Here is a 25,232-nt window from a genome sequence, read left to right on the forward strand (position 1 = left end):
ATCTCCGGCAGCTGCTAGTAGTTGGTACTGCGCAGGCGCTGCGCCTGCGCAGTACAGGGGGGGAACTTATCCGCCGAGGGAACTTTCTCGGCAGGACACTGGCATTGCAACTGTGGGCGCTGGGCTGTGGCCTCACAGCCTGGCACCCACTGCGCATGCGCAAGCGGCGTGATTGGCCGCTCAGCCACCTGGGACCTGTAATGGGTCCCAGATGATTGATAGGAGGGAGGGAACAGAGCTGAGCCCTTCCTGTGCCGAGGGGGAAGTGATGTCACCAGCCCAGGCACTGGAAGAGGCAGACTACAAGGGACCCCCTAGCAACAGGAATTTAGAGGTGAGTAAAAAAAAAAAAAAATATCCAAATGTTTTTTTGTATTTTTTTTTAGGATTTTTCATGTAGTTTTTTTTTTTTTTTTGGGTGGAACCCCACTTTAAGTGGTTAACCAGAGAAAAATGTATTCATTTAAAAAAAAAAATTTCAAAACTAAAAAATTTCCTGTTCCACTTTGTACCTTCTTGCTAGATGTAGCGTTTTACGCAGAAAATCCTGAACAAATCACATATGATTGAACGAATGATATAACTGAGCATAACCCCAGATCTGTTTAGCGACTCCTAGTCGTGCCGTGCCTCCCCCTCCCATCCATGACACCTATCAAACACTTCTACAGAACCCCTTTTTTCGCTTTGTTTCCTTTCCATGTAATAATCCACAGACTGTAATATCATCACATCCTTGGACTTTATGAGATTTTCAAAGGAGCCACTGTTTATTTTAAGAATCTCCTCTTCTTTATAATCTCTTGGATATTATGTTAACCCTAATCTGTTTTAGCCAAAGTACTGGCTGCAAAGAAATAAACATTGCGTTCACTAAAAAGAATGTGATATATTCAGACAGACATTTTTTTTTTTCTTCTTTTTTTTTTCTAAGCTGGGAACTGCAGTGGTTACAACCGGGTCTGCACTTATTCATGACCGCTAATAGGATTAAAGTGTCAGGCGCTCTTTAGAAAATCCAAGTGTATAGTGAGACTAGGCTACCGAGTCAGTGGTGTCTTGTTTTTTTTTCCTCCATGAAGGATGTAATGACATACCTACAAAGAAAGGGGGTAGTGTCCCTCTTAACACCCCTTCCGAATAAGCTTGTAGATGATCCATAACTTTGGTTACTTAAGGTTGTCACCACCTGGCCAAACTTAAGTCTCGGGAGGCCAAAAAAAAAAAAAAATTACGACCTCCAAAAAAATAGTTCTATCGCTCTCAAACTCACGCACTCTTCACGTTTCACTTGTTTCTCTTCTTTAATTCTAATTGGAATTTCCAACATGTAGAGTAAGCCGCCCCCCCCATCTCTTGTTTTAGGTCCTGTTTGGTCTTTTTCTACCTCGCAGCATCATTAGATAGTTTCACTCACAGAACAAAAGGTCATAGAGGATAAATATAAATTGCATTTTGCATTACTTCTAGATGAGTGAAACTGTCAAAGCAATGATATGAGCTTTCAGTCCCACATTCTGGCACTTCACTCCCATTTTTTGGCCAAGAGGTCATACGCAAATTAAACATGACAGGCCAGACGGCATGTCCCACAGACTGATATTGTTAGGCTTCCCTGCTATGGCGCTCATTGCACCATAACACACAGTGGTCTTTGAGTTGCTCTGGTACTTGGGGATAATGTTTTAGTGTTTTGGAAGATTGGTGAGTTTGGAAGAACATCAGCTGGTTTTGTAACGCCACATGCATTATTCTGCCATGACACCAACGCACACAAACTGGAAACGAAGATGTCAAAAGAACTTTTAGCAGTAAACGCAACCAAACCCCCCCCCCAAAAAAAAAGACTTCAGTCTGCCACGTTCACATGCCAATCACTTTTGACTCTGGACAAGGGATATCTAGGCACATGGCCATTTACTACAACATGGGAATGGGCAAGGTAGTAAATGGCCTTGTGCCTAGATATCCAACATGGGAAGATGGAGTAGGGAAAAAAAAGGTCCGCCATTCCGTTCTATGTGGAACAAGACAGTCAGCACTGCCGAACTGGCTTTGTGTCACATGAAGGCATCTGTCCACCCCTTGTGTTATGGATCCTAATGCCGCGTACACACAAGCGGACTTTACTTTGTCCTGCGGACTGTTCTATGGACTTTACGACGGACTTTCCGAATGAACGGACTTGACCAATGTCCGACGGATTCGTACGTGATGACGTACGACCGGACTAAAACAAGGAAGTTCATAGCCAGTAGCCAATAGCTGCCCTAGAGTCGGTTTTTGTCCGTCGGACTAGCATACAGACGAGCGGACTTTTCGACCGGACTCGAGTCATTCAGAAAGATTTGAAACATGTTTCATTTCTAGGTCTGTCGAACTTTTGGGGAAAAAAAGTCCGCTGGAGCCCACACACGATCGAATTGTCCGACCGGACTCCGGTCCGCAGGACCAAGTATGCCGTAAAGTCCGGTCGTGTGTATGCGGCATGAGAAGCGTTCTTTGGTGTTCAGAGTAACTCAGTAAAGAATGGTTAGTTATGGGGCTCCAGACAACCAGCAAAAAATGATTATAAAATCAATAATGTCAATGTTTATACGAGGGGTGTACTGAATGTATTGAAAAAGCGGGCATCATTTTTTTTAGCTTACATAGGTGGTTAAAATTTCACAGGTTGGTAGAGCTAAACCTTATACACACAATCGGATTTTCCGAGGGGAAATGTGTGATGACAGGCTGTTGGCGGAAAATCCGACCGTGTATACGCTCCATCGGACAATTGTTGGCCAACTTTCCGTGGACAAATGTTGGGTGGCAGGTTTATAAATTTTCCACGGACAAATGTCTGTTGTCGGATTTTCCGAGCGTGTGTACACAAGTCCATCTGACAAAAGTCCAAAGTACAAACACGCATGCTCGGAAGCAAGGACGAGCCAGAAGCGGTCGGTCTTGTAAACTAGCGTTCATAATGGAGAATTAACATTGCTGACGTGGCAAATTATGAATCTCGAAATGCAGCGCACAATTCTCTTCTTCTTTAATGGGATAATAATGAAGCTGCTTTGCTGGTGATACTGATGGAGTTATTGCAAATACATTTTCAAATGCTTTTTTTTGTGATATCAAGAATAGTATTATTATGTTTTTTTTTTAAATTTTATTTTATAAGTTACCACAACACCATTATCCCGTAGTTTTTAAGATCAAAGATACAACTATGTTGGTGTCCCTTGTCAATTTTACATTGTATTTTTTTAAATGTAACTGCCTACTCTCAAACTGTCATTTGAAGTAAAACACATAGCCAAGTATTATTCTACACAATTTATTTATTGTGCATTAAAAAAATAAAACAAATAAAATTAGACATGCTATCTGCCAATAGAACTTAACCAAAAAGTGCATTCTATGCATCCAAAAATATAGAAAATATAACAAATCAAATCATTATTATTCAACCAAAAAATGATGTCAAAGCAATAACTCCAAGGCCAATAATAACATGTTATCTCCTCCGATTCCGCAACATGTCTGGTTGAAAAAACGTCCGTTCAGAAACGAACTGAAAAGCATGAAATGAAAAGTGCGAATCAATACTTCTACTAACACGAAATTATCAGAAGGAGCCCAAAGGGTGGCGCTAAAGAGCTGAAAAACCATGTAGTACGTCACTATGTTTGTGATTGTTGGCCAACAATTGTGTGCTGTGTGTATGCAAGACATGTTTGGGTCAACGCCCTTCGGACAAAAGGTTTTGTTTGTGTGTACGAGACTTTAGACTAAGAACTGAACGATCAAACACCGCTGATCGCTCGGTTCTCAATGCTGTCCGAGCAGAGAGCTGCTGGCTGTCAGTCACTGTTGTCTGCTCTGCCCCTCCTGCGCTCACTGGAGTGATGGGCTGTGGAGGGGGCAGGAGTGGCCATTCAGGCTCTCAAGGGCTTGCTGAGAGGCTGAGCCGGATGTTGGTCCAGGCACGTGGGCGGATCCCAACTACATTGTCACGATCTTGCCCGAGCCTGGACCGGCTCTGTGATGTCGGCAGACAGCGGACTTCAGCCTGCTGTCTGCTGAATCTGGATCATAGGAGTGCAGAACAAACTGCACTCCTGTGATCCACAGGAAAAGTACAGCCAAACAAGCTTCGGCTGGACTTCTCCTTTAATACAATGGAAGGCCCGTAAATATGTGAAAAAATTCTTAATGTGGAGACTTACACACTGAATTCCACACAAACAGCTAAAATGCAAATATTAAATTAAAAACATATTATGATAAAATAACAATAATTAATAATATTCCAAAGGCTTTTTATTTCTGCCTACTCACTAATGAGATTTTTGAGCTCATTCCTCTACCAGTTTAATCTCCGCTGTACAAGTGGGTTGCAAAAAGCTGATTTTTAGGTCACATTCAAGTATCCACACAAGATGCTGTTTTAAAAAAAATGGTGAACACATTCCTTCCTTAATTTTTTTTCAGCTGTATTAAATTCAGCTTTAACACTGATGGAAACAGTTAAAGTGATTGTAAGGTCTTGTTTTTTCTTTAAAAATATCAAACACGTTATACTTACTTCCTCTGTGCAGTTGGTTTTGCACAGAGCAGCCCAGATCCTCCTCTTCTGGGGTGCCTCTTCGGTGCTCCTAGCCCCTCCCTCCTGTTGAGTGCCCCCACAGCAAGCAGCTTGCTATGGGGGCACCTGAGCCTAGCCGCAGCTCTGTGTGTCCATTCAGGCACAGAGCCGCAGCCCAGCCCCACCCCCTATCTCTCCTGATTGGCGAATTGACTTTGACAGCAGCGGGAGCCAATGGCACCACTTCTGCGTCTCAGCCAATCAGGAGGGAGAGTCCCGGATGGCCGAGGCACTCGTGCAACATCGCTGGACAAAGATGGGGCTCAGGTAAGTATTAGGAGGGCTGCTACATACAGTAGGTTTTTTTATCTTAATGCCTTTACAACCCCTTTAAAGTAGTTAAAAACCTCTGAAATGAACAACGCATATCCCTCTATACCAGTGGTTCTCAACTCCAGTCCTCGGGACCCACCAACAGGCCAGGTTTATGTATTACCTTGGGGAGATGCAGACTAGAATACTGCAATCACTGAGCAGCAAGTGATATCACCTGTGATGTATTTCAGTTATCTTGCAAACCTGGCCTGTTGGTGGGTCCTGAGGACTGGAGTTGAGAACCACTGCTCTATACTGTGTACTTGCCTCAATCTAAAGCACTTATGGTTCCTATCTGCTCTCCTTTCTCTCTGCTATCTACATAGCATAGTCACTTCTGATCAATTATGCCGACACAACAGAATCCTCGGGGGCGGCCCTTCTTCCCTCCAGCACACAATATGTGATTGACAGTCTCAGCTTAGCAAATTTCTTTATAGAGAGGGGGTGTGTCCTTCCCTTCACTCAGGTGTCAGATTACACTCAGTTCCCTGCTCTGTGCTCTTCAGTGTGTGATGTCAGATCACCGCCCCTGCCTGCTAAAGCTCAGAAATGCTGTGTTAAATGTGTGCTTTAAGAGGCTGTAGAGAAGAAATGGCTGCAGATAAACAGGTACAACTTATACAGGAGTTTTTGTGTATCATCTGAGGCTAGTCATTTCATTGGGTATATTTAAGGATTTATAACCACTTTAACTATAGGATTAGACATGTTCTAAAAAGTTTCTCAGTACTGTATGAGCTATCGTATTACCCTCACAATTAAACACGCATTTACTTTTCCCATTATTATTAACTGCTTGCCGACCAGCCCCCTGCAGTTATACTGCGGCAGAATAGCACAGGCAGGCAAATCGCCCTCATGTTACGTCGGCTCCTAAGGCGCCCACTAGGGGCGCGCGCGCCCACTGCTCGCCCTCGGAGCCGATGCGTGTGCCTCGATGACCGCAGGGCTCCCGCGATCACTCGTGACATGGCGAGAACCGGGATCTTTGTGTGTAAACACAGGGATCTCGGTTCTCTGAGGGGAGAAGTAACAGATCGTCTGTTCATACAGAGTATGACCAGCGATCTGTCATCTTCCCTAGTCAAACCCCTCCCCCCTTCAGTTAGAACACACACTAGGGAACACATTAACCCCTTGATTGCCCCCTAGTGGTTAACCCGCTTCACTGCCAGTGACATTTATACAGTAATCAATGCATTTTTATAGCACTGATCGCAGTATTAATGCCAATGGTGCCAAAAATGAGTCAAAAGTGTCCGATGTGTCCGCCATAATGTCGCAGTCACGATAAAAATCGCAGATCACCGCCATTACTAGTAAAAAAAATAATAATAGAAATGCTATAAATCTATCCCCTATTTTGTAGACGCTATATCTTTTGCGCAAACCAATCAATAAACGCTTATTGCAATTTTTTGTACCAAAAATTTGTCGAAGAATACATATCGGCATAAACTGAGGAAAAAATTAGCTTTTTTTAAAAAAAAATGGGAATATTTATTATAGCAAAAAGTACAAAATATTGTGTTTCTTTCAAAAATGTCGCTATTTTTTTGTTTATAGCGCAAAAAATAAAAACCGCAGAGGGGATCAAATACCACCAAAAGAAAGCTCTATGTGTGGGAAAAAAAGGACGTCAATTTTGTTTGGGTACAGCGTCGCACAACCGCGCAATTGTCAGTTAAAGCGTCGCAGTGCCGAATCGCAAAGAGTGCTCTGGTCAGGAATGGGGTAAAATCTCCCGGGGGTGAAGCGGTTAAAGTGGTTCTAAAGGCTAAATGTTTTTTATCATCATGCATTCTACGCATGAAGGTAAAAAAAACTTTGGTATGCAGTTCCCCCCCCTCCAGCCCCCCAATACTTATCCAAGCCTAACCATGATCCAGCGGTCTCTGCCTCCTCGTTGGCTGAGAGCCATTGGCTCCCACTGCTGTCAATCACAGGCAATGAGGTGGGAGACGGGGGGGGGGGGCAAGCCCCGTTCTGTGCATTTAATGGATACACAGAGCGGGGCTCAGGAGTAAGGGCACATCATTTCCCCCATGGCAAGCTGCTTGCTATGGTTGCACTCGGGGAAGAAGAAGAGATAGGTGTGCCGGCGGGTGACCCAAGAAGAGGAGGATCATTCTCTGTGCAAAACCATTACACAGAGCAGGTAAGTACTGTATAACATGTCTGTTATTTTTTTTTAAAGAACCTTTAATATCACTTGAAGCGCACTGCGATTATCATAGCCCTACATGATAGAAAACATCTATTTTTGAGAGAAAAAAGCAAGGAGCCCACACCTTCAACTTTTAGTAATACATAAGTGCATGGCTAACTCTTAGTTATGACCTGTTTCTTCATAAAGTACACTGAAGAAGTTGACTTTAAACTGTTGTAATTATATAGATTGGAGAATCGTTGTTTTCTATGCCTGACCTTGGTGCTGGCTTAGTGTCATTCAGTGTATATAACAGAAAACAAGCACCAATGTCAGATATAGACCTTGGTACTTGTTATTGCAAATTGTATACAATATTTCTTCCCTGAAGGTTTAACTCAATGCAGTTTATGGTTGAACTTTCAACCATATGTTATACAGCCACAATAAAGTTCACTTATCACGTATAACAGTGTTTTCATACCTCTGCCTAATAAAACTTAGCATACACCTAGGCCACAGGAACCATTAGTTACAGCTGTATATTTTTTCCTTATCAAACCTAATGAAATAATTTTTAGGTGGCTCTAGGTTTTCATTAGTGCACTTGTTCTTACTCTAATGCCCCGTACACACGGTCGGATCTTCCGACGGAAAATGTGTGATAGGACCTTGTTGTCGGAAATTCCGACCGTGTGTGGGCTCCATCACACATTTTCCATCGGAATTTCCGACACACAAAGTTTGAGAGCAGGCTATAAAATTTTCCCGACAACAAAATCCGTTGTCACAAATCCGACACACAAAGTGCCACGCAAGTTCAGAATAAATTAAGAGATGAAAGCTATTGGCTACTGCCCCGTTTATAGTCCCGACGTACGTGTTTTACGTCACCGCGTTCAGAACGATCGGATTTTCCGACAACTTTGTGTGACCGTGTGTATGCAAGACAAGTTTGAGCCAACATCCGTCAGAAAAAATCCATGGATTTTGTTATCGGAATGTCCGATCGATGTCCGACCGTGTGTACATGGCATTATGCCGCGTACACACAACCGGTTTTGCCGTCAGAATGAACCCTGAAGGTTTCTCAGACGGGACTCCGATAGAATTCCATTCCAGCGGTCTTGCCTACACACGGTCAACCCAAAGTCCGACCAAAGTCCGACCGTTCAGAACGAGGTGACGTACAACACTTACGACGGGACTAGAAAAAGGAAGTTCAATAGCCAGTAGCCAGTAGCTTCCGTCTCGTACTTGCTTCAGAGCATGCGTCGTTTTTGGTCTGTCAGAACAGCTAACAGACGAGTGGTTGTCCCGATAGGAATTGGTTCCGTCGGAAATATTTAGAACATGTTCCATTTCTAGGTCTGTCTGAATTTTCGAAAAAAAAAAGTCAGATGAGGCCTACACAAGATCTGAATAGACGATGAAAAGCTTCCGTCTGACTTTTTCTGTCGGACATTCCGCTCGTGTGTACGCGGCTTTACTTACATTGACATAACTATATATCAGACTTCAATGGACTCCATTGTTTGCATGCAGCACAATAGTGTTGTCCAACAGACTTGGAGAGAATCTTTCACCCTCATAAAGGTGCTTGGACGTGGCAGATTTTTACTAATTAGAAACCTAATTAGAAACCTAAAACTTAGGCACTTGGATCACATGGTCCATGGCTGCCGTGGTCATTATGTACAGTGCCTTGAAAAAGTATACATACCCCTTGAAATTTTCCACATTTTGTCATGTTACAACCAAAAACATAAATGTTTTTTATTGGGATTTTATGTGATAAACCAACACAAAGTGGCACATAATTGTGAAGTGGAAGGAAAATGATAAATGGATTTCAATTTTTCTTACAAATAAATATGTGAAAAGTGTGGCGTGCATTTGTATTGAACCCCTTTACTCTAAAATCTAGTGGAACCAATTGCCTTCAGACGTCACCTAATTAGTAAATAGAGTCCACCTGTGTGTAATTTAATCTCAGTATAAATACAGCTGTTCTGTGAAGCCCTCAGGGTTTGTTAGAGAACCTTAGTGATCAAACAGCATCATGAAGACCAAGGAACACACCAGACAGGCCAGGGATAAAGTTGTGGAGAAGTTTAAAGCAGGGTTAGGTTATAAAAAAATATCCCAAGGTTTGAACATCTCAGGGAGCACTATTCAATCCATCACCGGAAAATGGAAAGAGTATGGCACAACTGCAAACCTACCAAGACATGGCCGTCCACCTAAACTGACAGGCCGGGCAAGGAGAGCATTCATCAAAGAAGCAGCCAAGAGGCCCATGGTAACTCTGGAGGAGCTGCAGAAATCCACAGCTCAGGGGGGAGAATCTGTCCACAGGATATTTATTTGTAAAAAAAAATTTGAAAACCATTTATCATTTTACATCCACTTCACAATTATGTGCCACTTTGTGTTGGTCTATCACATAAAATTCTAATAAAATACATGTGACAGACCTAGCCGGGAGAGAGACTTTTGGAGGGGACTGAATGCAAGCCTCTTGCCAATCGATTGGGGGCCCTTGCATTTGGGGGAACGGTGCTCTTTGTGAGCTGTATGCCTGGGGACTCTTGAGGTGGTATTACTGTGGATTTGGGTCCTGGTCCCCCAGGACACACAGACTCTGGGGACCCTGGATTTGCCATATTGGAATAGTGGCTGATTCATAATGCTGGGACAGATACTGTTAGGAGATGCTGATGTAAATTCCAACACCTGTCTGTCTATTGTCTGCTAAAATGTGTATTGTAAATAAGTCTCTAGTATGGGATCTAAGAGTCATTAGATCCCCATTGTTATTTGTGTTAATTAACTCTGCTATTGTGTGAAGAAGAGTCTATGTTGATTGTGATAATGTTGATTGGATTTTCTGAACTACAAGACGACCAGTCTGGCCTAACGGTCATGTCTGAGTCATCTAGGCTGTCTAAAGGGATTAGTTAATTAGCTCATGTTAATTAGGTTAATTAAGTTACAGCTGTATTGTTAGAGTAATATGAGCAGGAGGTCTGCACCTACACTTTGAGTGTATAAAAGCCTGTATTTTGTCAATAAAGAGAGTTTCCTGTTTGAACTTACATACAGCCTGCCTGGTGTTTGTTCTGAGCTATCACAACTGGGTTAGAACGGCACAGAGCTGAAGTTCTAATCCCGGAGCATTGGATGACTGAACCATCAGACGTTGCAATCTGATTCTATAGCTGCAGAGGAGTGTCGGGAGAGTGGAACCGAGCGAGCAAGGGGCTCGTTACAATACATTTATGTTTTTGGTTGTAACATGACAAAATGTGGAAAATTTCAAGGAGTATGAATTATTTTTCAAGGCACTGTATCATATCATTAGCACCTTCAAAAAGTAATTTGATTTCAATTGCAGAGACCCTGTCCAGTGGACAGGCATTGAGATTAGATCAGTGTGGCACCACCAAGAAGCAGGGCCTGCATACAGTGGGGAAAATAATTATTAAATCCCCTGCAGATTTTGTAAGTTTGCCCGCTTACAAAGAAATGAGGGGTCTATAATTGTTGTCATAGGTGTATTTTAAATGCTAGAGACAGAATATAAACCAAAAATCCAGAAAAAAACACATGATACAAATGTTATAAATCAAGTTGCAGTTCAGTGAGCAAAATAAGTATTGATCCCCTACCAACCAACAATAATTTTGGCTTCCACAGACTGGCTACAGTTTGTGCTCATGTGGTACACGGATTAGTCCTGTCAATTTAAAAAAGTGCTCCTAACGACAACTTGTTGCTGTATGTGGATAAAAGACCCCTGTCCACAGAATCTCTTTCTTCCATTCAAGCCTCACCATCATGGGCTAGACCAAAGAGCTGTCAAAGGACATCAGGGACAAGATTGTAGACCTGTACAAGGCTGGAATGGGCTACAAGACCATCAGCAAGAAGCTTGGTGAGAAGGAGACAAATGGAAGAAATACAAAATAACCACCAATCGCCCTCTGTCTGGAGCTTGATGCAAGATTTCGTCTCATGAGGTGAGGATGATCATGAGAAAAGTGAGGGATCAGCCCAGAACTACACGGTAGGAGCTTGTGAATGATCTCAAGGCAGTTGGGACCGCCGTCACCAAACAAACCATTGGTAACACAATATGGATTGAAATCCTGCAGCGCCCGCAATGTCACATGTACAGGCCCATCTGAAGTTTGCCAATGAACATCTAAATGATTCAGAGAAGGATTGTGAGAAAGAGCTGTGGTCAGATGAGACCTAAATTGAGCTCTTTGCCATTAACTCGACTCCTGTTTGGAGGAAGAAAAATGCTGACTATGACCCTAAGAGCACCATCCATACAGTCAAGCATGGAGGTGGAAACATTATGCTTTGGGGCTGTTTCTCCACTAAAGGTACAGGCCAACTTTGCCACATTGAGGGGCCAATGGACGGGGCCATGTATTGTAAAATATTGGATGAGAACCTTCTTCACTCAGCAGAACACTGAAGATGGGTCATGGATGCGTCTTTCAGCGTGACAATGACCCAAAACATACCACCAAGGCAACAAAGAAGTGGCTCAAGAAGAAGCACATTAAGGTAATGGAATGGCCTAGCCAGTCTCCAGACCTTAATCCTATAGAAAATTAATGGAGGGAATTGAAACTTCGAGTTGCCAAGTGACAGCCAAGAAAACCTTAAGGATTTAGATCTGTAAAGAAGAGTGGACCAAAATCGCTCCTGAGATGTGTGCAAAAGTGGTAATCAATTACGTCTTACCTCTGTGCTTGCCAACAAGGGTTTCTCCACTAAGTACTAAGTCATATTTTGCTTGGTGATCAAAAAAGTATTTTACTCAGTGATTTGCAACTCAATTTATAACATTTGTATCATTTCTTTGTAAGTGGGCAAACTTACAAAATCTACAGGGGACCAAATAATTATTTTCCCCACTGTGTATAATGAGCATATATGGTCATTTATTTTATGGTCACACCTGGGTGCTACCAGTGCTGACCTTCTTCCAAAAATGCTGGCATCCATTTTTCAAGTTTACCCGCTGGCGTGTAGGCAGGTGCAGACTACTTTCTCCACTTATCTGGCGCTTAACCTCAGCGGCATTGCCGAGAGAGGAAGTCAAAAGGAACATGGCTCCTTTATGGTTACCTGGATAACTGGGACAGTGATCTGATTGGATGCCCCATGTGACTCTTGTGGCCATCTTGGATCAGGCAGAGTCTATTTAAGATCCTGGCATCCAGGCTTGGTGTTCATTTCGTGAGTGGGTAGTGTAGGAAAAGGTCACCTGTCTGTCAGGGACAGCATTATCAGTAGGGAGAGGTTTCAGATAAGTTGGGGAAGAGCAGGGACATGCTATCTCCCTTGGGCACAGACTGGCCAGGTCACGTTTCATCCCTCGAGGCAGATGTTATTGGTGCATCTGAGACCTGCTGCTACACTGTTCACTGCAACATTCTGTTAGTGCACCCGGTCATGTTGTCTCCCCACCGAGTAGTTGTGCTTGTTTGAACTTTAACCACAATACAATTCTGAATCTTTATCTGGACTCTGGGTGTTTACTGCTGCCGCACCAAGCTGTACCTCCCCATAGGCTCTAATGCTCTCACTCTATTTATTGACACAGAACAATATGCAGATCACAGAAGCCATAGAATATTCAGAAGCCCTAATCTGATTACTTGTTCTGGCTCAAAGATTCAAAGTACTGAGGCCAGGCAGCCAGCATGTCTAAGCTGGGTAACTATCTGAATCCGACCCGGTATAAGCTTCTTGCAATCCACTGCTCAGACTGGGAAAAGGAGAATTAGCACAAGGAAAATGGCAGCTGTGCTGCAGTGCTCATGTAAACACAAGGAGCATGCTGATAGAAGGAGAGAGCCGAGTAACAGAGAGGTGAGCTCAAAAAAGAAAGGGGTGATCCCTGGAGCCAAACATCTGAGAAATCCTATGGAGGTGGACAGAGTGGCAACCTCAGCCTGGACTCTGGCCAGGCCACACCCTCAATGTTTTTCACTCCGCCCCCTGATACTTAGTCTTGACTGAGCTCCAGGGGGCTGAGCAAAACGCATTGGGGGGCATGGACTGGTCGGAGTCCAGGTTGAGGTTGCCACTCTGTCCACCTCCATAGGATTTCTCAGATGTGCAGCTCCAGGGATCACCCCTTTCCCTTTTGAGCTATTACAGGACCCGGGACAAGTTCCATCCCATGCCAGCACTCTCAGCAGCAGATGTGGAGGAACCCACCTTTGGGTATTTTCTTATCGACTGAGCCTGAGCAGTACACAAAGAGATAATTGGTCACAGGGAGAGGTGAGCTCATTGGTCTGCTGCTCCTCTTTTTACTGTCCAGTCACAAGGTTGGGGTGAGCGCGGAAAACTGTAAATGGTGCTTAACTGCAGCAGAAAAAGCAGCTGTGCTGTGTGGTAGAGCTGTGTAATGTCAAAACTGGAAGGACAGATATACAAATACTTCAGAGGTAAGATACCTCCCTTTTAGAGTATATGTAAGCTGTGCATCTAGCTGCTTGCCTGGAGTTTAACTTTAAATCTGGTAGGTTACCTGGGGCTAGGGTACTTTGCACCTCAATGGGGCTTATGCCTCAATGCCTCAATACATCAATTTATGTATGCACTGCTGGAACTGACATTACCTTGTACAGTTTGAAGCTTACCATATATTCGTATAATGCTTCCTTGCATGAAAGATGAATAAAACTATAGAGCAGTATAGCATTATGAAATTGATGTGGGGTCTAGGTGTTAAATCTATCTTTGCATTTGCTTGTAATATGAGCCTACCACTAATGCCATAATATCCTTGAGCTTTATGTGTAAATGAGTGTTAAGAATCCAATTAAATATTACTTGCTGTAAAGGTGGTCTGATTGGTGCTTAATTGTTTTAATTTAATATCATGTATTATTATTTTTTAATAGCTTGTTGCTCATTTTTAATCCATGTTTTGTGACTAAGGTCAGGACCATTTATGATAAGGACTGTTTTTTTTAAATTCTCACTTACTTCAACAATATTGGCCTCTACTAGATGCTACCAAAACATAACTGTATTCTGGAGATAAGGAGAGAAATGCTGCACTAGAGCTGGGATCCACTGGAAAAGTTATGGGGTACTGCATGCAATTGCAGCCTACCCCAAAGCATAGATGACCCCCCCACCCCCACCCCACATGCCCCTTCCCCTGGCTTTTTCTGTCAAGATCAATGGCACAACCATCAACTCATCCCCACATGCCAGGGTGCTAGGTATAGTCCTGGACTCTGAACTCTCTTTCCACAGCTTACCGCCTTATACTCCGCAACATCTAAAAAAATATGGCCCTTCCTAACCAATGACACTACAACACTCCTAATCTACTCCCTGGTTATCCCTCGACTACTGCAACTCCCTCCTCATTGGCTTACCTTTACATAGGCTATCCCCTATTCAGTTCATCATGAATGCTGCTGCCAGACTCATCCACCTCACGAACCGCTCGGCGTCTGCAACTCCTTTGTGCCAATTCCTTTATTGGCTGCTACTCACCCAACAAAATAAATTCAAAATACTAACAATAACTTACAATCCAATCCACAACTTGGCCCCCAACTTAGGGTTGCCACATCATCCCTTTAATCCAGGACACACAATAATTACACAGGTTCTGTGGCTGATTCTGTGGTAATTAAACTCACTTGGTGCCTTATCTGCATTAAATCAGCCTCAGAACCCATGTAATTTATATGTATCCTGGATTAAAGGGATGATGTGGCAACCCTACCCCAATTACATCACTAACCTAGTCTCAAAGAACCAACCAAATCATTCTCTTCGTTCTGTCCAAGACCTCCTGCTCTCTAGTTCCCTTGTCACCTCCTCCCATGCTCACCTTCAGGGCTTCTCTTGAGCCTCTCCCATCCTTTGGAATTCTCTAACCCAATCTGTCTTAATATCTGCAACTCTATCCACTTTTAGGCGATCCCTGAAAACTTTTCTCTTCAGAGAAGCCTATCTTGCCTACACCCAATAACTGTACTTTTAATTTCTTTATCAGCTCATCCCCCACAGTTATTACCTTTTGTATCACTTGACCCTCCCTCCTAGATTGTAAGCTCTAATGGGCAGGGCCCTCTGATTCCTCCTGTGTCCAATTGTATTGTAAATGTACTGCCCTCACATTGCAAAGTGCTGTGCAAACTGCTGGAGCTATATAAATCCTCTATAATAATAATAATTATAGATGTTTCCCAATAGATGAAGATAAGTTGCAGATTCCATTGCCTGGCATAAAGGTCGATCTGGAGGTCACCATGACATGTTTTCAATCAAAACTGAACATATATGAGATAAGCTTGTATTGTGAGGGCAATGTGACACAGATGGTCCGTAAGACCACCCATAGAGATGAGATGCTCTGCACCCAATTTATACCATAGTGATGACATGGTCAAATGTCTATTTCATACACCACCACCTCAGACACTCCTGTCTGGCCTATCTTGCGGAGCAAAAGTCAACCAATAATGTAACTGCCATCTCATGTCACCCGGGTCATCCGCCCCCTCTACAGCCCAGCACTCCAGTGAGGGGGGGGGGCAGAGCAGAGAGTCAGTGACTGATAGTCACCAGCTTTCTACTCAGGGAGCTCTGAGAACTGAGTGATCAGCCATGTTTGATCGCTTGGTTCTCAGTGTTAGAGCCGGCAGGGGACAGATGCAGCATCAGACCGATACTGCATCTACCTAGGCAAGTATGATTCTTAGAAAAAAAAACTCAATACTTTTCTTTTAAGTGCCTGTAGCAGAAGATTTCTGTATGTCTGGGACAGGAAGTACAGGTAAATCTTCACAAAAAAAAATACTGATAGGGGTTTTAACAATTCCCTACTCCTTGTATTTCCCCCAGGGGAATCAGTACATATAGCATTGGGTCCCTTTCAAATCTATGCAGGAGTTGCTGAGCAGTGTGCTCAGATAGCTTGTCCCCCCTCCCTAAATGGCTGTCCGACCATGATGGACAAAGGAGATGAATAAGGATGGGCGAACGGTTTGGCCTGAGCATGAATTCAGGCCAAACATTGGCTGTTTGGAAGTTCTCCAAACAACCGAATTATAGGGTCGTTCAACCGTTTGTTCAGCCCGCCGAATGACCACAATGCACTGCCCCGCCGTAAAATGCATGGAAAGCCCTGATTGGCTGAAGCAATGAAAGCTTCGCCCAATCAGAGCACAGAGCACTGTCAGAGCCATGATTGAACGCTGTCATGATGATTGTATCCAATCATGGCTCATTGCTTAAACACTATAAAAGTATTCTTTCCATAGTGGCCATTTGTGGTGTGATAGAGGTGTGGAGAGAGATAGAACAGGGCTCTGTTCGGTGCTATTAGACAGTGTGCTATAGTGTTCTATTTTGATTCTATTGTCAGTGTAGAATATCAGTTTAGTGCACGTCTAGGGATAGTTCATTGTGAGTGTAGTACAACCATTCATCATTAAATTAGTGCTAATGTAGGGATAGTTCAGTCATTGTGAGTGTAGTACGGCCATTCATCTTTACATTAGTGTGAATGTAGGGATAGTTCAGTCATTGTGGGTGTAGTGCGACCAATTATCTTTACATTAGTGTGAATGTAGGGATAGTTCAGTCAGTGTGAGTGTAGTGACCGTTTAATACAGTATATTTTATTGCATTACTGCAAGTTTAATGCCATATAGTTCTGTGCGTTACTGCAAGTTTAACTCCCCGTATATATCTGTGTGTTACTGCAAGTTTAACGCCGCATATTTCATTGCTTTACTGCAAGTTTAATGCTGTATATTTCATTGCATTACTGCAAATTTATTGCTGTATATTTCATTGTGTTACAGCAAGTTTAACGCTGTATATTTCATTGCATTACTGCAAGTTTAACGCTGTATATTTTTCATTGCATTAAAGCAAGTTTAATGCCCCATATTTCATTGCATTACTGCAAGTTTAATGCCATATAGTTCTGTGCATTACTGCAAGTTTAATGCTGTATATTTCATTGCGTTACTGCAAGTTTAACGCCATATATTTAATTGCGTTACTGCAAGTTTAACGCCATATAGTTCTGTGCGTTACTGCAAGTTTAATGCTGTATATTTCATTGCGTTACTGCAAGTTTAACGCCATATACTTCTGTGCTTTACTGCAAGTTTAACATCGTATATTTCATTGCGTTACTGCACGTTTAACGCCAGGTAGTCCTGTGCGTTACTGCAAGGTTAACACTGTATATTTTATTGCGTTACTGCAAGTTTAACGCCCCATATTTCATTGTGTTACTGCAAGTTTCACTCCATATATTTCATTGCCTTACTGAAAGTTTAACACCTTATAGTTCTGTGCATTATTGCAAGTTTAACGCCAGATATTTCATTGCATTACTCAAGTTTAATGTCATATAGTTCTGTACGTTGCTGCAAGTTTAACACTGTATATTTAATTGCGTTACTGCAAGTTTAACGCTGTATATTTCATTGCATTACTTCAAGGTTAACGCCGCATAGTTCTGTGCGTTACTGCAAGTTTAACGCCATATAGTTCTGTGCATTACTGCAAGTTTAACGCTGTATAGTTCTGTGCGTTACTGCAAGTTTAACACCGTATATTTCATTGCATTACTGCAAGTTTAACGCCATATAGTTCTGTGCATTACTGCAAGTTTAACGCTGTATATTTCATTGTGTTACTGCAAGTTTAACGCTGTATATTTCATTACGTTACTGCAAATTTAACGCTGTATATTTCATTATGTTACTGCAAGTTTAATGCTGTATATTTCATTGAATTACTGCAACTTTAAACACTTCAGCCCCGGAAGAATTTACCCCCTTCCTGACCAGAGCACTTTTTGCAATTCGGCACTGCGTCGCTTTAACTGACAATTGCGCAGTCGTGCGACGTTGTACCCAAACAAAATTGACATCCTTTTTTTCCCACAAATAGAGCTTTCTTTTGGTGGTATTTTTTCGCCTCTGCAGTTTTTATTTTTTGCGCTATAAACAAAAAAAGAGCAACAATTTTGAAAAAAAACACAATGGGGTTGATTTACTAAAGGCAAATCCACTTTGCACTACAAGTTCACTTGAAAGTGCAGTCGCTGTAGATCTGAGGGGAAGATCTGAAATGAGGGGAAGCTCTGCTGATTTTATCATCCAATCATGTGCAAGCTAAAATTATTTTTTTTATTTTCCTCACATGTCCCATTCAGATCTAGCAGTGCACTTGTAGTGCAAAGTGGATTTGCCTTTAGTAAATAACCCCCAACATTTTGTACTTTTTGCTGTAATAAATATCCCCATTTTTTTTTTTAAAAAAAGCTAATTTTTTTCTCAGTTTAGGCCAACATGTATTTATCTACCTATTTTTGGTTAAAAAAAAATCGCAATAAGCATATATTGATTGGTTTGCACAAAAGCGTGTCTCCTGCTCACGATCGCTCGTGGCCAGCGGTCATCGAGACCATTGGCCACGAGCATCCACACCCCTGCTGTACAGGTGGCGTGCACGCGCCTGCTATCCCGACCCCGCAAGCTGACATATAGCTACGACGGCTCGCGTAGGGGAGCCAACCTGCCGCAGTATAACTGCGGCGGCTGGTCGGGAAGCGGTTAATGTTGTTTATTTCATTGCATTACTGCAAGTTTAACACCATATAGTTCTATGCATTAATGCACGTTTTTACGCAGTATATTGCAGTATATTACAGTGTATCCGTGGAGTGTGTCTGTGTCGTGAATACCCAAATTAAAGTGCACTAAAAACCCCTTTCCTTTTATTAAAGTGCATTCACGTACACATTTACACATCTTTATTACATTTTGTTAATAAGCACCCTCCACTCCCCCCATCATGTCTAGGAGGACAGCAAGGAGAGGCAGATGTTCCCATGGCACTGTAAGGGGGCCAGCAGCGTATGTGTCCACAGGCAAAGGTGGACGTGGTCAGTCCTCAGGCAGGGAATCATTCCCTCTGTTTAGTGATTTTGCCCGTGCTATCCAGCCACAGAATGCAGAGGAGGTGGTGGACTGGCTTACTAGACCCTCCTCATCCTCCGTCACCCAAGCAAAAACTAGTGCGCAGTCCCCTGCAGCTGCCAGAGTGGCAAAACCAGCCTTCTTTGTCCACAGCTATTCCTGCATTAGCCCCAGCATCAGGCATGGAGGAGTCAGTGGAATATTGGAACACAGCGTCAGCCACTTGCTCCTTGAAGATGTACAGCCATTACTCGATTCAGATGTTGGTTCTGAGTCTGAGGTTATGGAAGGCAGGAACATCAGCCTGCAGAGAGGGGAGAACACTGGTACACAAATTGGCAGTGATGTTCCCCCAGACGCAGATTATTGCCAAGTTGTCTCCAGTGGTAATGAGGATGGAGGAGATGATGATGATGAGGTCACTGACTTACCTTGGGTGCCAGATAGAGCAGAGGAGGAAAGTGAGGATGAGGCACAACCCCAACCAGGCAGCCATCATGGAAGAGTAGAGAGCAGCCACCCTATTCCATCACATTGTGGAGCTGTTATCTCCCAGCCCACTTCCAACAGCTCAGCTGTCTGGGTTTTTTTTAGTACACGTGCAGCCAATCGCACTGTTGCTATTTGCAAAATTTGTCTCAAGCGCATCAAGCGTGGCAAAACCACCAACCATTTGGGTACCACATACTTGAAAAGGCATTTAACCTCCCACCACTCAGCCCATTGGTAAGAGCACCTAAAAGTCACACAAAAGGGGTACAAATCTGTCCCTCCTCCTTACTCACCTCAGTCTGTCCCTGCTATACCTCATGACCTCTCAGCAGCCTCCACTGACAGGGATGATGGTTTAGCGCAGGCTGTCCCAAGTCCTTGCAGCACATCTGCCCACTATCAGCTGTAGAGCATAGCCAGCAAATTTCTCTGCCCCATCTGCTGCAGCGGAAAAAAAAATACAGTCTCTGCCACCCACATGCCCAACGTCTAAATTCAAGCTTGTCAAAGCTGCTGGCTCTACAACTTCTGCCTTTCCGCCTGGTGGATTCTGCTCCCTTCCGTGAAATTGAAGAATGTGTTGTACCACAATGGCAGGTTCCCAGTCACTATTTCTTTTCAGGTAAGGCCATTCCATCTCTCTACCATCACATGGAAGGCAATGTTGTGGCATCCTTGGGTAAGACAGTCAGCAGCAAAATCCACGTTACTGCTGACATGTGGTCCAGCAAGCACGGGCAGGGATGATATGTTTTGTTCACAGCACACTGTATAACTCTGCTTGCAACTCGGAAGGATGCAGGACAGGGCTCTGCACTGCAGCTTGTTGTGCCCCCATGTCTCCATACAGCTGGTGATGAAGCCAGATTTGTCAGCTCTAACCCCTCCTCCTCCATGCCATCCTCTGCTGAATTGTCCTATGAACCTCAAGTACCCCTAAGCGTTCAAAGGGCTATTCAATGAGTCAGGCTAAAAGGTGCCATGCAGTGCTTCAGCTGGTGTGTCTAAGGGACAGGAACCACACAGAAGCAGAGATTCTTGCAGCTCTGCAGGGACAGGCCCAAAGGTGGATCACGCCATGCCAGCTGGGGCCAGGAATGGTGGTGTGTGATAATGGCACAAACCTCCTGTCTGCCCTTAGACAGGGAAAGTTGACACATGGGCTATGCCTGGCACATGTCCTCAATTTGGTGGTGCAGTGTTTCCTAAATAATTACCCAGGGTTGAAAGATCTACTAAAGCAAGCCAGAAGAGTGTGTAGCCATTTTAGGAGGCCATACACAGCCAGTGTTCGTTTGGCTGAAACTCAGTGGGAATTCCACCTGCCCATAAACCGCCTGATTTGTGACATGCCCACCAGGTGGAACTCAACTTTGGCAATGCTACAGCGGCTGCACATGCAGCAGAGGGCCGTCAATGAGTACCTGTGTGACTATGGCAAAACGACAGGCTCAGGTCTGCTTTTTATCCCCACACCAATGGCTGCTCATAAAGGATGCATACACTGTACTGTCACCATTTGAGGAGGCCACAAGGATGGTGAGCTGTGACAATGCATGCATCAGTGACATAATCCCTGTTGTGTTCCTGCTGGAGCAGACTCTGCGTGGCATTATGGACAGTGCACTCGAGGCAGAGCAGCGGGACAAAGAGGAGGACTTCCTTGCCTCTCGAGGCCCACTTTATGCAGACACAATTGTTCCTATTCCACAGAACGCACAAGAGGAGAGAGAGGAGGAAAAGGAGGATTCTGGCAGTTTCTGAGGTACTGAAGCAGAGAAAGACATACGTCAAACAGTAGGAGATGGTTTTCCATCCGCAAAACCCTTGGGAGTAGTATGTGGCTGGAAGGAGGCAGTTTCAGATACTATAATCCTCAGTGAACCCGAGCAGTCTGTTTCTCATGCCTCTGCAAATTTGTGGGGCATGGGCTCCCTCATACTTCAAAGCCTGCAAAAGAACCCAAGAATACTTGGTGTAAAGGAAAAGGATCACTATTGGCTGGCAACCCTCCTTGACCACCGTTATAATGGGAAAGTCTCAGAACTCATCCCGTCCCCACAGAGAGTGCAGAAGATGAAATCTCTTGAGGATACCTTAGGGAGAAGTGTATTGACTGCTATTCCCAACTCTGGTAGGTTACAGCATCGTGAAAACATAGTTTTGAGGCTTCTGTTGGTCAATAGCGGAGCAGTGGAGAAGGCGGCCGCCTAAGTGATGCATTTCTGAATTTTTCTAGTCCTCGCCTCCCAGGGCTGTCAGCTTTCACATCCCATCGGCAGCGTCTGCATCACATGGTGGACGATTATCTAGGGGAGAAAACAGAGACAGAGAGCTTTCCAGTCAATGATCCACTGGCTTACTGGGTCATGAGAATAGACCAAGGGCCAGAACTTGCCCAGTATGCTATTGAGCTACTGGGCTGCCCTGCATCCAGTGTGCTTTCCGAACGGGCGTACAGTGCTACTGGTGGATTTGTTACTGATCATAGAACGCGCTGTCCACAGACTCTGTGACTCTGTGTCCTGGATTACCAGCAGCTATATAGCCCCTGATGCCGATGTCGCTGATTAAGTGTTTTTGGGATGTGGAATCTCTGCAGGACTTCTAGGCTGCCTAGTGTTGTGGGTGTTGATTTCATCTGGAAGAATGTTTTTAGTGTAGGTTTCATGGGCACAATTAACACCCAAAGACCAATTTTTCCGCACCTGTTTGACAGGTGCATATCATTACAATTTTTGACAGCAAGGCCAATTCTTGCTTTCATCAAGAGTACCTCTAAAGGGTTGAGGCGTGAAGGCGCCACCGCCACCCAAAGAACACCTGTTCCTCTTCGGCGCACCCGTTACAGATGTAGAAATCCAAGGTCTGTGGTAGAGACACCAGAACTTATCAAAAAAATCTCTAACCTTGTTCCCCGTGCACTACATTGTGGCCTCATCATACAGACTGGCTCCCCAAGCCGTTGCTTACAAAATTGGGAAAATTTAATTTTTTGGGCTTTATAAATGCAATTATTGCTGCAGCAGCTTCTAGGATGTCACACTTTACAGGTGGACTAAGGGACCCCCAGGCACTATATTGAAAGGGATTTTTCAATTTTATACTTTTATTTTAAGCATTAAGCAATTATTGCTGCAGCAGCTTCTAGGATGTGACACTTTACAGGTGGAATAAGGGACCCCCAGGCACTATATTGAAAGGGATTTTTCAATGTTATACTTTTATTTTAAGCATTAATAAATCACTGCTCGTTTAAAAATGAAGTTTTTTACAAATACAAATATGTATTTGTAAATAATTTTACAAATATGATACATGTCCCCCAGGGCAGTACCCAGACCCCCATAACCATTGTATGTCCAAATACTTGCATATATGCATTCAAAATGGGCACTTTTGATTTTTCACATTCGGGTCCCATAGACTTCAATGGGGTTTGTTATTCGGTTCCGAACTTTCATGATGTTTGAAATTTCTGGTGCAAACCAAACAGGGGGTCATTCGGCCCATCCCTAGTGATGAATATATAAGCTCTGACTAGCAGCACAGGAGGAGAGGGGCATTACAGATAGAGCCCACACAACTTTGCCTCTGCCTCCTCCTAAGCTGCCAGGATGTAACATCTGCAGACCTCCTTTAAAATATGCAGCCACAACAACACTCACCAGCTTTTACTCTCATCTCTAGAGACTAGTGTAGTAGCTGGTATGTGTTGTTGTGGACTTGTGTCTTTGTGAATGTTGGCGCTCCTCTACAGCATGGTCAATCATAACAACACAAGCTGACAGTTACTGTAGTAATTGTTCTCTCTAAAATAGTAGGAGGCTGTGGGATGGACGTGTTTAGGCTCAGTAGCTCTTTCTTGCAGTACAAAGAAATTTACAGAGGAGAGAAGCACAGGGCTGCACCATTTCATAGATGGTTTCATCTAATTGTGCTACAGAATGAACAGAGTGGAGGTTTCTTCATTGCTTACTGTCCCATAGGAATGCCTATAAATTGGGCTTCAGCCTGGGGTGGAGCTACAGCCAGCACATATAGAAATAAAAGTGTAATTTTAATTCAAAACCACTGTATAGATTTGAAAGGGACAAAGTGCTATGTGTACTGGGTCCCATGGGGATTCAACAAATATTTTATATGTTCACAATACTTCTTCTTTTGTAAACCTCAGACATGAAAATGAACAAAGTGTGTTCTTCTATAGCAGTGATGGCGAACCTTGGCACTCCAGATGTTTTGAAACTACATTTCCCATGATGCTCACCTACACTGCAGAGTGCATGAGCATCATGGCAAATGTACAGTAGTTCCAAAACATCTTGGGTGCCAAGGTTCGCCATCACTGTTCTATAGTGTGTACTTGTCTCTATCCAAAGCACTTAAGCTGGCCATAGATGGATTGAAATTCAGCCAGTTCAGCAGAGCCAGATTTCGATCCAAGTGGGGCCACTGCCGCTCACCAGATGTCGATCAATAGAATGGACCTGTTCGAAAAAAGCCACTCGATCAGTGGCTGCAGCCAATGGCTGAAGTAATGATCTGTGTATTCTGACAACAGAGAAGTCCCGCCGCTGTCAGAATACAATGGCAAAAGCCAATTGATCAGAGGGCTGCTCCAATGGCTGTAGCGCTGATCTGTGCATTCTGTCAGAGATAGGGAAGATTCCCTCATCCAGATCAATTGTGTGGATGGGTGAATTGGTTCCTCGGCTGTCCATGTTTCCCTGTGAGACTGTGTAGGGGGGTGTGTCCATTCCCTCCACTCAGGTTTCAGATTACACAGGGCTCTGCATTTTATGCTGTGCAGTGTGTGACATCAGATCCCCATCCTGTGCCTTCTGGAGCTGAGAAAAAGTCTTTGATCTGTGTGTTTTAGAAGGCTATACAGGAGAAAGGGCTGCAAATAAATCTCTGTGCAGCACCTGAGGCTAGCCACTTCACTGGATACGTAAGAGTTTACAACCACTTTATTCAACTTTAATTTAACAGATTTTTGGGCATGATATTATTAGATATTCAATATAAATAAGCTTGAACTTCTGGCCAATTCGTCCATAAAGATAAACACGCCTCCTGGTGGCAGATCTTGATTGCTTGGACCACCCACACGTGTCTGTAAGTTGTTTTACTCTCTATTTCTCTTTTTCAGGAGGCAGACCACTTGCTCTCTGATTTTAAATGTATTCAGTGTTCATAGTATGATGAGAATTCAATATAAACAACGATTACAGCCACATATAGCACAGTTTAAAGTGGCTTTTTCGCTTAACATTTCCTTTGATTTATTCTTTAGTCCATATCTCTAGTTAATCCTATCACGGCGTAAAAGTCAGGAGCAATAAAAATATGCAGGTATCATAGTGTTTGTCATGTTTCATGATTTGACATTTCGGCAAAAAATATAAATACGTTAAAATGATGTGGATAAGTAACTGGCAATTCTAAAGAGTAAGTATCAATTCTCCCTGTCAGCTTTAATTAAATTGTGCAAAGAAATAAAAATCTGTCGTTATGTAACGTTTACATTTCAGAGATTTGCATAGGAGATGGGCAAAATAATTGAATGCCACACATTCAGAAACCACCCACATACACAATCTGAAAGAGTTGCAATGAATAAATGACA

The sequence above is a fragment of the Aquarana catesbeiana genome, linkage group LG03 (assembly GCF_042186555.1).
Source record: "Aquarana catesbeiana isolate 2022-GZ linkage group LG03, ASM4218655v1, whole genome shotgun sequence".
Lineage (NCBI taxonomy): Eukaryota > Metazoa > Chordata > Amphibia > Anura > Ranidae > Aquarana > Aquarana catesbeiana.